The sequence below is a fragment of the Solanum lycopersicum genome, chromosome 12 (genome assembly GCF_036512215.1).
Source record: "Solanum lycopersicum chromosome 12, SLM_r2.1".
Classification (NCBI taxonomy): Eukaryota; Viridiplantae; Streptophyta; class Magnoliopsida; order Solanales; family Solanaceae; genus Solanum; species Solanum lycopersicum.
The window spans coordinates 56,806,319-56,817,029 of NC_090811.1; the positions used below are offsets into that span (position 1 = coordinate 56,806,319).

Sequence of the window (10,711 nt, forward strand, 5' to 3'; positions counted from 1 at the left end):
TTGTAAGAGATCAATAACACTAAGAAAAATGGTCCCAAAAAGTGTAATTTTAGTTCCTAAAGGACAATAGCGACTTGTAAAATCTGGTCGCCAGTCCCTATAGGCTTCGTCGTTAAAGGTCTTTAGGAACGGAATATTATAGCCAGTCATTAAAGGTTAGTAGGCAGCCGATAATCTTTCGGTCCCTAGCGAAATAATATCTATTTTATCATCTTGTATGAAGAGTACAAAATATATTTTGTTACGAAAAAGATATCATACAAATGATTTTCCTGAAAAGTTATCCAAATCTATCGAGCATATTTACATATAGTTCGAAAAATCAAAACATCGATGTGCAAGAATACATATCAAACCAACTGCTTCCTCCCTTTAAAAAGGCGAGAACATACCAACAGACCGAAAAAAAGAAGCAATAGTCGAGAAGCCAAGTGTTGCTTCTATTGAAGCTGATTGTCAACTAGAATCACAACAACAAAACTATTGAATTAGGAATGTACTGAACAAGAATCCTCAAGACAACCGAAAGCACTAAATTTTCAAAGGAAACACCCAGACGAAAATAAACAGTAAGAGCAATAATAAATTGTTTAAAAATTGTGCTCTTCGGGTGGTCTGGAGGCGAGCATGTCCAAACTAGCAAAACCAATGGATTCTCCGAAGAAGATGGCATTAGGAAGCAGATGACTGATGGTTTATTGCAGGCATTCAGCAGTGTTTCCCGAAACTCTTTCCAAGCCAGTCTTTTAAACCATGGATTCAAAATTGGAGCACAGAGCTTCTGGATTCAGGGTGCACATATATTCCTCTGCTTTTTTCAGAACAAGTTGGAAACTTTTCAAGTCTTGGATGCTTCTTTCACCGTTCAAATTGACGTAGTTAGAAGAACACAGAATAATCAGACAGCTTAACCATTTGTCAAAGCAATGTGGTGAGTAAGAAACTATTACTACATTTTTTGTATTATTACCTTTCAGTATAAGGTGAGAGTCTTGTAGAATAAGCTAACTTCATCAAATAGCAATTAGTAGCTAGTAAGTAGCAGTACCAAGCAGTGGAACTCCAAAATAGAACTAATGCAGCAACACCCAATAAACTTACAATATACTTATCTATCATTCCTCTCTCGTAATATTCTCATAACACTGGTTATGTGCGTCTCTATTATAATGGTTTGGCAAAGGGGTTACCTGTAGAAACTGAAAACCAGAAATCATTCCACGAACATCAACATTGCCTGAAACAAGCACAAGAGGGGTCAAACTTAGAAGCAGAACCACAATTCTCAGTATAAAAACATATTACAAGAGAGGAATAGCTGAGGATAGATGTAAACAAAAGGGGTCCAACTTAGAAGCAAAACCACGATTCTCGCAGTCACAACACTACCAAAAGCTAAATTGTCCAGATTACATAAACTAGAGCGTCATATCTATTGCATAGGACAAATCTAATTCCTCTAAACTTTCTTGTTAAAGCAATCCTCTTCATTATAGAGAATTTACCTCACTAAGCAGTTTATATCTCCATTTCTTGGACAAGAACCAGTCAAGTTTTTTTCATTACTTCGCGCTACATTAAAAAGACAGATATTAGAGCGACTAGAACAACAAAATAGAAAAGTTGCACGTAAAAAGAATCTACAAGCCCAGAGAAACACACTCATAACAAGACTGCACAAACAGTATTCTAGTCAAATACATGCATTCATTTCTCACAAATCACAAATCACAAGCAGTTGTAAATGATATTAAGTACAAAAAATTTCTACTGCAAAGATAGTGACAGGGTAGTTCGACAATTATATGATGTAAGCTCTACAGGAAACATGAACAAGGTGATGTACTTTGAATTTCTGTAAGTTGAATTCGTCTTTCTTAGGTAGACTATGATCAGTTAGGATAAGCTTACAAACAGAAAATTAGAAGACGGCGCGAACAGTGAGGACTACATCTAAATGCTCTCATCTACCATGAAGTAACAATTAAAGATATCTTAGAGAAAGCTTTACAACTGGAGGATAGCAATCTTTTGCTGTGGGCGAGAGGCAGAAAAACCACCACAAGTGTTGGTATCTGAAGCAGTGAAAGTCTTGCAAAATATGCTAACTTTATCAAATAGGAATGCTAAAAACAAAGTAAAGTCATCCAAAAGATGCTTGTATTAACTAAATTTTACCTAAAGGAACTAAATTTAAGCAGCTAGAATAACACATCTAAATCAGAAAACGATGGAAGCACATAAATACCTGATTGTCGGGAACTAATGAGACTAAACCTCATCAATCTTGCATCCTCCTATAATCAAACACATATGAAAACCAAATGTCATATAACTAAATAACTATTCAAAATTTTCTACAATCAGCACTAAGCAGAGAAATATACACAAATAGATATTTTATCCCAATCTGTACCAAATTTTCAACAACATTGATGCTAACCTAATGAAAGTATACTATATTGTAGCTTCCTATCTGCAACTTGACAGAAAACGCGAGGATGGAGATGTTCAAGGTGACAACACTTCTTTCTTCGGCATTGAAATCAAGGGTCGAACAAATGCATGATAGAGCTCCATACTCACTGATGACATCGCCGACAACGCAAATTTTCTTTGGAGTTATTACAAGAATTTGACTTAGAGTCTATGCCTACTGTATCTTCTCCCTTAGATCCTTCAACCAAATTGACCACTTCTTCTGGTCCCCTTCTTGCTGATCCAACCGCTTACCGGCGACTTGTGGGCAAACTAAACTACCTCACTCACACCAGACCAGATCTCTTATTTGCTGTCCTCACTCTAAGTCAATATATGCAGCACCCTTGTCATGGTCATTTGGATCCTGCATTATGAGTTCTTAGATACATTAGTTTGGACCCAAGTTGAGGTTTATTTTTTAATTCCACCTCTTCTCTTTTCCATTTGTCTTTTTGCGATGCCGATTGGGCATATTGCCGGGATACTAGAAGATCTGTTAGTGGGTTATTTTATCAGTAAGGTGGATCTCTTTTTCTTGGAATTCCAAGAAACAGACCTCTCTCTTTATCGTCTGCAGAATCGGAATACAGATCTATGAGAAAGGTTACAACAGAGCTTACCTGGTTGACTCGACTTCTTCAAGATCTCTCTGTATCTCCATCTTTATCCATTCCAGTTCATTCGTACAGTCAAGTTGCCATCCACATTGCTCGCAATCCCGTATTCCATGAATGAACCAAGCAAGTAGAGCTTGATTGTCATTTCGTGAGGCAACAATTTCTTGCCGGCTTGATCTCTCTTTCATTTGTTCCTTCTTCTTCACAGCTTGCTGATTTGTTCACAAAAGCTCTTGGTGGTCCTCATTTTTCGATTTTGTCCAAGATGGGTGTTGTTTCTCTCCCCTCCATCTTGAGGAGGGGTGTTGGGAACAAAAATCAAGCATCTGAACCAATTGAAATTATTCTTTGCCAAGTGTAAGTATCATTCTTATTTCTGTCTTATTTTGTTTTATAGACAGAAATTAAAGGGTAGGAAAATTATATAAATAGAAAACTTTCTCCAAGCTTTTCTTCAGACATCGCCGACAAAGTTGACGACATCAAATCCAAACTTCAAGACGCTCCGATAATGACGCTGGAGAATACAAATCTCGAAACAAATCAGTTGATTTACCGATTGGAATCTTCCCTGAAAAAAAATCGAATTAGATACAAACTTAGAAACCTTCTAGAAACAATTCAATTGATTTACCATCAAAAGGCATGAAACGAGAAAAAAGAGAACTCAAAAGTGCAGCTATCTATATCTAAATTTAGGCAAAACTATGAACATAGAGAGAGAAGTATGAATGTCAGTGATAAAGTTGTTTGGAGAAATGAAGTGAAGAGTTTGAGAGAGATTATGTAAAAAAATGTACAAAGTGGGTTATTATCGAATTTTTAGTTTTGAGGTAACGGAGTTTAATGACCTCTGCAAATTGTACCCAAATTAGAGGGGATATTCAAACCTCCATAATTTGATAAAATTTGTGGGGGGCATATTGACCTCCACTATAAAATTAAAAAAAACCGCAAAATGGGTGTTTTTTTTGTAGTGGTCTTCCACTGTGCCTCCTTATCTGGATGTGAATTATTGTTTTTACCAAAAACGAAAGAAGCCGCCTTTAACAGCAAAGAATGATGTAGTAAACAGCAAATGATTGTACTTCATTACCTCCCTTCAAGACTTACAATTAAAACAGAGAGAGCTTCTTTTATCTATTTTTTAAAAACCATACCAGAAATGTAAAGACATATCAAGCCAACACACTGATTTATTTAAGTTGTTTCTGCCCAGGAATCAAGAGAGACATAGCAAGCTTATAAATCCCTAAACACACGATCACTGACCTCAGCTAAAAAAGGCTATCACCTGTGTCCTCCAGAAAGTCCCTCGTAGGCTACACTCCACAAAGACTACAATTAATCAAAAAGATACAAGAATAAGGGAAAACGAGAACCGAGAGAACCTATTAGTATCTGTTGACATATACCACATTGTAGATTCAAATAATTCTTTTTACTTGAACCCCTCTTTTTTTCCTCCATGAAACAAAAGTTCCAGAAAACTAGAGAACAAATTCATTTATCGAAGGAGTAAAACACATTGTATAAGTCTATTTAAAGCACAAAGGTTGACGAAAAAGAATATAATGAAGCAAATGAAGATGATCGGATCCTGAAGGCTTTGGTGTGAATATGAGGAGTTTTCTTTTTTAGAAAGGTAACGTTATGAGGAGTTTCTAGCTAGTGTTTCTTACACTAGCTAGTTTGAACCAGCTGGTTTAATTCTTGTTGTTTCGATAAATAGCACGTCAAATAAGAAAGGCCTAAGAGGCAGTACATAGCACACACATACCTCAAGCAGAGCATTGCTCATATTGAAGCTGGTTGTCAACTAGAACCACAGCAACAAAAACTTTGAATTAGGAATTTTTCAACTAGTCCTCAAGACAACAAAAAGCACTATTGTCAAAATTGTCATCGAAAACACCCTCCCGAATGTAAACAGTAAGAGCAACAAAAAATTGTTTAAAACTTGTGTTCTGTCCAACGAAGTGAATGCTGAAACATTTAAGCCTTTAGAAGTACTCTTTGAGTGGTCTGGAAGCAATCATGTCCAAACATGAAAACCAATGGGATTTTTCCGAGGAAGTCCTCCAAAGAAGATGCATTAGGAGCCTCAATGAGGTACAACAGATGACTGATGGTTTCTTGCAGGCATTCAGCAGTGCTTCCCCACACTCTTTCCAAGCCAATCTTTTCAACCTGGGATTCAAAACGGAGTACGGCTTTTCTGGATTCAGGGTCCACAGATATTCCTCTGCCTTTTTCAAGACAAGTTGGAAACTTTTCATGTTTTGGATGCCTTCTTTCACCGTTCAACTTGACATAGTTAGAACCACACATAATAATCATACAGCTTAACCATAAGCAATAGCCTACTTTTTCATTACTTAACCTTACTACCTTTCCTTTGTAGTTATGGTGTCTGAGAAAGTCAACGAGGCACTTGGTAATATTCTTGTCATAGAACCTTGTCGAAGCAATGTGGCAAGTAAGAAACTCCAAACCATTACCAATAGAGTCAAAAAGAGACATTAGAGGAGTTACAGTAGTAAATGAGACACAAACATTAAGAATCAACCAAAAAAAAATCATTCACAGAGCAAAAAGTTGTAGAGTACTATTATCTTCAAATTCATGACTCAAACTACCTTTGACAAGCACAAGCCACTGTGAATGAAATTCTAGCAAGCTGCCAGGCATTGATACAAGCCAACTTACTTAGACATATATATATTTTTTTTGATAAATACATTAAAAAGACATATATTAGAGAGACTAGAGCAACACAACAGAAAAGTTGCACATAAAAGAATCTACAATCCCAAATAAGCACACTCATAACAAGACTGCTTATACATATGCATTCATTTCTCATAAATCACAAGCGATTTGTAAATGATATTAAGTACAAAAAACTTTCTAGTGCAAAGATAGTAATAGGATAGTTTGACAAATCATATGATGTAAGCTCTATAGGGAACATGAACAAGGTGATGTACTCCGAATTTGTCTAAGTTGAATCGTTTTTCTTAGGTAGACTATGATCAGTTAGGATAAGCTTACCAACAGAAAATTAGAAGACGGCGAGAACAGTGAGGACTACATCTAAATGCTCTCATCTACTATGTAGTAACAATAGAAGATATCTTAAAGGAAGCTTTACAAAGGGAGAATAGCAATCTTTCGCTGTGGGCGAGGGGCAGAAAAACCACCATAAGTGTTGGTATCTGAAGCAGTGAGTGTCTTACAGAATATGCTAAAAACCAAGTAAAGTCATCCAAACAATGTCTGTATTAACTAAATTTACCTAAAAGAACTAAATTAAGCAGCTAGAATAACACATCTAAATCAGAAAACAATGGAAGCACATAATACCTGATTGTCGGGAATATGAGACTGGTCAATAAACCTCATCAATCCTGCATCCTCCTATAACCAAACACATATGAAAACCAAATGCCATGTAACTAAATAAATTTTAAAATTTTCTACAATCAGCACTAAGCAGAGAAATATACACAAATAGATAACCAATTTGTACTAAATTTTCAACAAAATTGACGCTAACCAAATGAAAAGGATACTAAATTGTAGCTTCACATCTGCAACGTGACAGAAAACGCGAGGATGGAGATGTTCAAAGTGACAACACTTTCATTCTTCAGCATTGAAATGAAGGGTCCAACAAATGCCTGATAGGGCTTACAATGAAAACAGAGAGAACTTCTTTTATCTATATTTTGAAAAAACATACCAGAAATCTAAAGACATATCAAGCCAACACACTTATTTATTTAAGTTGTTTCTGCCCAGGAATCAAGAGAGACATAGCAAGCTTGTAAATCGCTAAACAATGATCACTCACCTCAGCTAAAATAGATCACCTGTGTCTCCAGAAAGTCCCTCGGCTGAACGGAGGCTACACTCCACAAAGACTACAATAAATCAAAAGATACAAGAATAAGGGAAAACGAGAACCTAGAGTAGCAGGTCAGGGGTTTTAACCTTTTCTAACATCTTAGCAACCTGAAGATATTAGTAATCACTTCTCTCTGATGTACTATAAGTTACTATTTGATTACTCTGTCATGCTTTATACATCTTGAGATTAGTATCTTTTGCCATGTACCACATTGTAGATTCAAATGATTCTTTTTACTTGCACCCCTTTATTAGTTAACATTACTACCTTTCCTTTGTAGTTATGGTGTCTGAGAAAGTCAACGAGGCACTTAATAATCTCCCTGTTCATGGAACATTGTCGAAGCAATGTGGTGAGTAAGAAACTCCAAACCATTACCAATGGAGTCACTGGAGGAGTTACCGTAGTAAATGGCTCAAAATCCATTTCCAAAATGTTTCCACTGGAAACATAAATGAGACACAAACATTAAGAATCAACCAAAAAAAAACTCATTCACAAAGCAAATAATTGTAGAGTACTATTATCTTCAAAATTTGACTCAAACTACCTTTGACAAGCAAAAGCCACTGCGAATGAAACTCTAGCAGGCTGCCAGGCATTGATACAAGAACACTTACTTAGACACCTATGGGTTTTGCGAGGAAGACATGTTACACCTCAACGAGTTACTCAACTTCATAATCTTTACCTATGGTTACACTAATGATGTCAATCATCTCATCCTTCTGGATGAACATCATCAACTGGAACCTAAAATGTTCAAACTTCTACTCTAATTGGAAATGGTAATATAAAAGCAAGTAATAGTTTTCAATAATTGAACTAAAATGAGAGCTAAAATAGCAATTAGTACCTAGTATGTAGTAGTACCGAGCAGTGGTACTCCATAATGGAACTAATGCAGCAAAACCGAAGAAACCTATCTATCATGCCTCTCTCGTAATATTTTCATAAGATTGGTTATGTGCGTCTCTATAGTAATGGTTTGCGCACTATAGAAAGGCAAAGGGGTTACAAGTGAAAACTAAAAATCAGTAATCATTCCACAAACATCAACAGTGTTGTAGGTAATACTGGAGATTTCCAATAAGTTTCACATTTAAAGACACAAATATTGATTCAAAACAACGATATTTTCATTTAAAACTTTAAAACCAGAATATATTGCAACAACTTCGAATCTATCAACTTTCAATCTATCATAAGACTATGCAAACTATGTTTTTTTTCCTCAAGTTCTAAAGATTTCATAAAATACTACAGTTGAAGGAGGAAGTGGAGGAATCTTGAACTTCAAAGCCATTGTTGATGGCCATATTCTTCACGTCTTCATCATCGGTGAAGATGAACACAGATTTGACCAAATCAGTGTTCGTTGAAATTTTGACCAAATAGACCATATCGTCACGGTTATAGACGATATGGTGATCAAATGTACCAAGAGTTTTACTAATCTCCAACAATTCCTTCTTAGCCTCATCAGATTTGCGTTTCAATGCAGTAGATTCATGAACTAGATTCGCAAGCTGAGTAAGTGATCCCATGACTGAAAAGAGAAAAACCAGTAAAAGATTCAAAAAGAAGGTCAAAAGTTTTGAAAAAAAGACTATATTAGATATACATGAAGGTAGCAGACCAGAGGAGAAGTTGAAAACGTAACAAGGAAAGAAACAATCAACTTGAATTTTTTATTAGAAAAATGAATTTAAAGCAATCATTCTCATTATGCAACATTTACCTCACTAAGCAGTTTATATCTCCAACATTTAACATAACCACCAAACTTAACCCACACAACAACTCATACAGAGGAATTCACAACACCATACAAATATCACCTACATCATACAAATATCACCTATAGAGACAAAACAGAGATTTGCATGTTTAGAACAGAATCGAGCTTTTTTGAAAGAAAAAAATGAAAGCAATGAGGAAGTCATTCATTGCTTTGCTTTGCTTGTGAACTGTGGACTGTGGATTGTGGTGCCCTTTACAAACAACCTTTCCTATTTGTTGGCTGTCAAACAGCACGACATGAATTTACCCTTTCTTCTTTGTCCACACATTTAAAACTCCATAACACATACGCATTTGACTAGTTTCTAACGTTATTTTCCTTAATGCCCCTAATAGATAAGTAACATGATAATATCCTCTTTTTTTCTTTTATCACAAGGAATTCTAACAACTTTAACTAATCTCAAGGAACCCATTAGTAAATTAAGCAATTCTTTTGTTATGACTCCACCATTTAACGCAACCATCAAACTTAACCCACACAACAACTCATATAGAGGAACTTACAACATCATACAATGAATAGTTAAACAACAAAGGTAACAGACTAATAAACATCATACAACAAGTAACACAACCATCAAACTTAACCCACACAACATCATACAAGTATATCACCTACAGAGACGAAACGGACGGATATTTGCATGGTTAGAACAGAATCAAGTTTTTTTAAAAAAGTTAAAATAAAAATGAATTGTTACATCAAATTAATCAACGATTATACAAGGATTTTAAACAAAAATATACCTGCAGTGACTGAGAAGTAGCTATTTGAAACAGTATGTGGTTGTGACTATCCAAAAATAGGAAGGGGAAGAGGGGTTTATATAGGCAGGTTGGAGAGTTGAAATGATAGGGAGGGCTATTGGATTTGCTTTGTGGGCTCGGTGGTTCATCATCGCTTTCGCTGGGTTTGGGAGGAAGAAGAGTACGGTTTGTATGCGTATTTTGTGCGTACTGGGTTTGTATTCTTCTTGGCTGTATCCTATAGCCTGTAATTGTATGTACGAATTGGAGTGGGCCTGGCTAAACTTTGGCTCACGGTCACAATTAATTACAAATTTTAGTTTAATTGCCAAATTCATCTAAAATTTAAATTATCCTAATTATAATTATTTGTTAATTAAACACATTCTTAAAATCTCTCCCTTCAATAGAATATATAAGACGGGATTATATTTTATACAAAATACTTGACATACTAAAAGCTTTTTAAAAAAAAATAATTTTTAAAAATCAATTTCATGTCATGCATAACTTAAATGAACATACTTGATTCGAAATTTTAGAGTGTTCGATAACTTATTTTAGAAAATTCACCTTTGAAGCTTGAGAAATTTCTGAAATGGTCATCTCAAAACTTGGAAAAATCCTTAATAAACTTTTTATTCTTTATTAAAAGACTTCTCTTTAGACAAAATCTTGTTTCCACTATTTTCCTTCAATCATTAATTAATTTTATTTCTTCAATCACAATTAATTTTTCGTTATCTTTGTTTAGGAATTTGTACTTACATAAGAGTGTGTGATCGTGATATCCAAAAAAAAATGAAGTAGAAAGTTAATTGGACACTGATCCTTAAATTAGTATGGAAAAGATTATGTAGTATAAGAAAAGTAAAACTATTACAAACAGAATATCTTTATTTGTGTTGGAGAGTAATTTTTTAATTTGTACAAAAATATAATCCTAAACCTTGGTTAAAGTTTTTTTTTCCTTATTAGCATTATGTTTGCCCTTGTTCCATCCGATCAGTTCTTTATTTTTAGTTTTAATAACTAGTGAAATTATATGCTTTACGTGACTATATAAATTACTTATATGTAGGTTAGTATCGAATATGTAAAATAATATTAATATTTTCTTCATGTGTAATATCTTACATTTTTCATT

At 34.8% G+C, this 10,711-nt stretch overlaps 2 long non-coding RNA genes across 2 annotated transcripts; both read right to left on the minus strand.

The window, feature by feature from the left end:
* Positions 1–236: 236 nt before the first annotated feature.
* LOC101246512 (uncharacterized) lies at positions 237–7,085 on the minus strand. Its single transcript, XR_011213459.1, has 8 exons — positions 6,955–7,085; positions 4,879–6,781; positions 4,371–4,436; positions 3,102–3,669; positions 2,444–2,845; positions 2,249–2,297; positions 1,506–1,572; positions 237–1,237 (listed from the first exon to the last, which is right to left on the minus strand). It is a non-coding gene; the product is annotated as an uncharacterized lncRNA (long non-coding RNA).
* A 30-nt stretch (positions 7,086–7,115) lies between these two features.
* LOC138337107 (uncharacterized) lies at positions 7,116–9,969 on the minus strand. The gene is made up of 3 exons (XR_011213458.1): positions 9,565–9,969; positions 7,562–8,560; positions 7,116–7,453 (listed from the first exon to the last, which is right to left on the minus strand). It is a non-coding gene; the product is annotated as an uncharacterized lncRNA (long non-coding RNA).
* Positions 9,970–10,711: the final 742 nt, after the last annotated feature.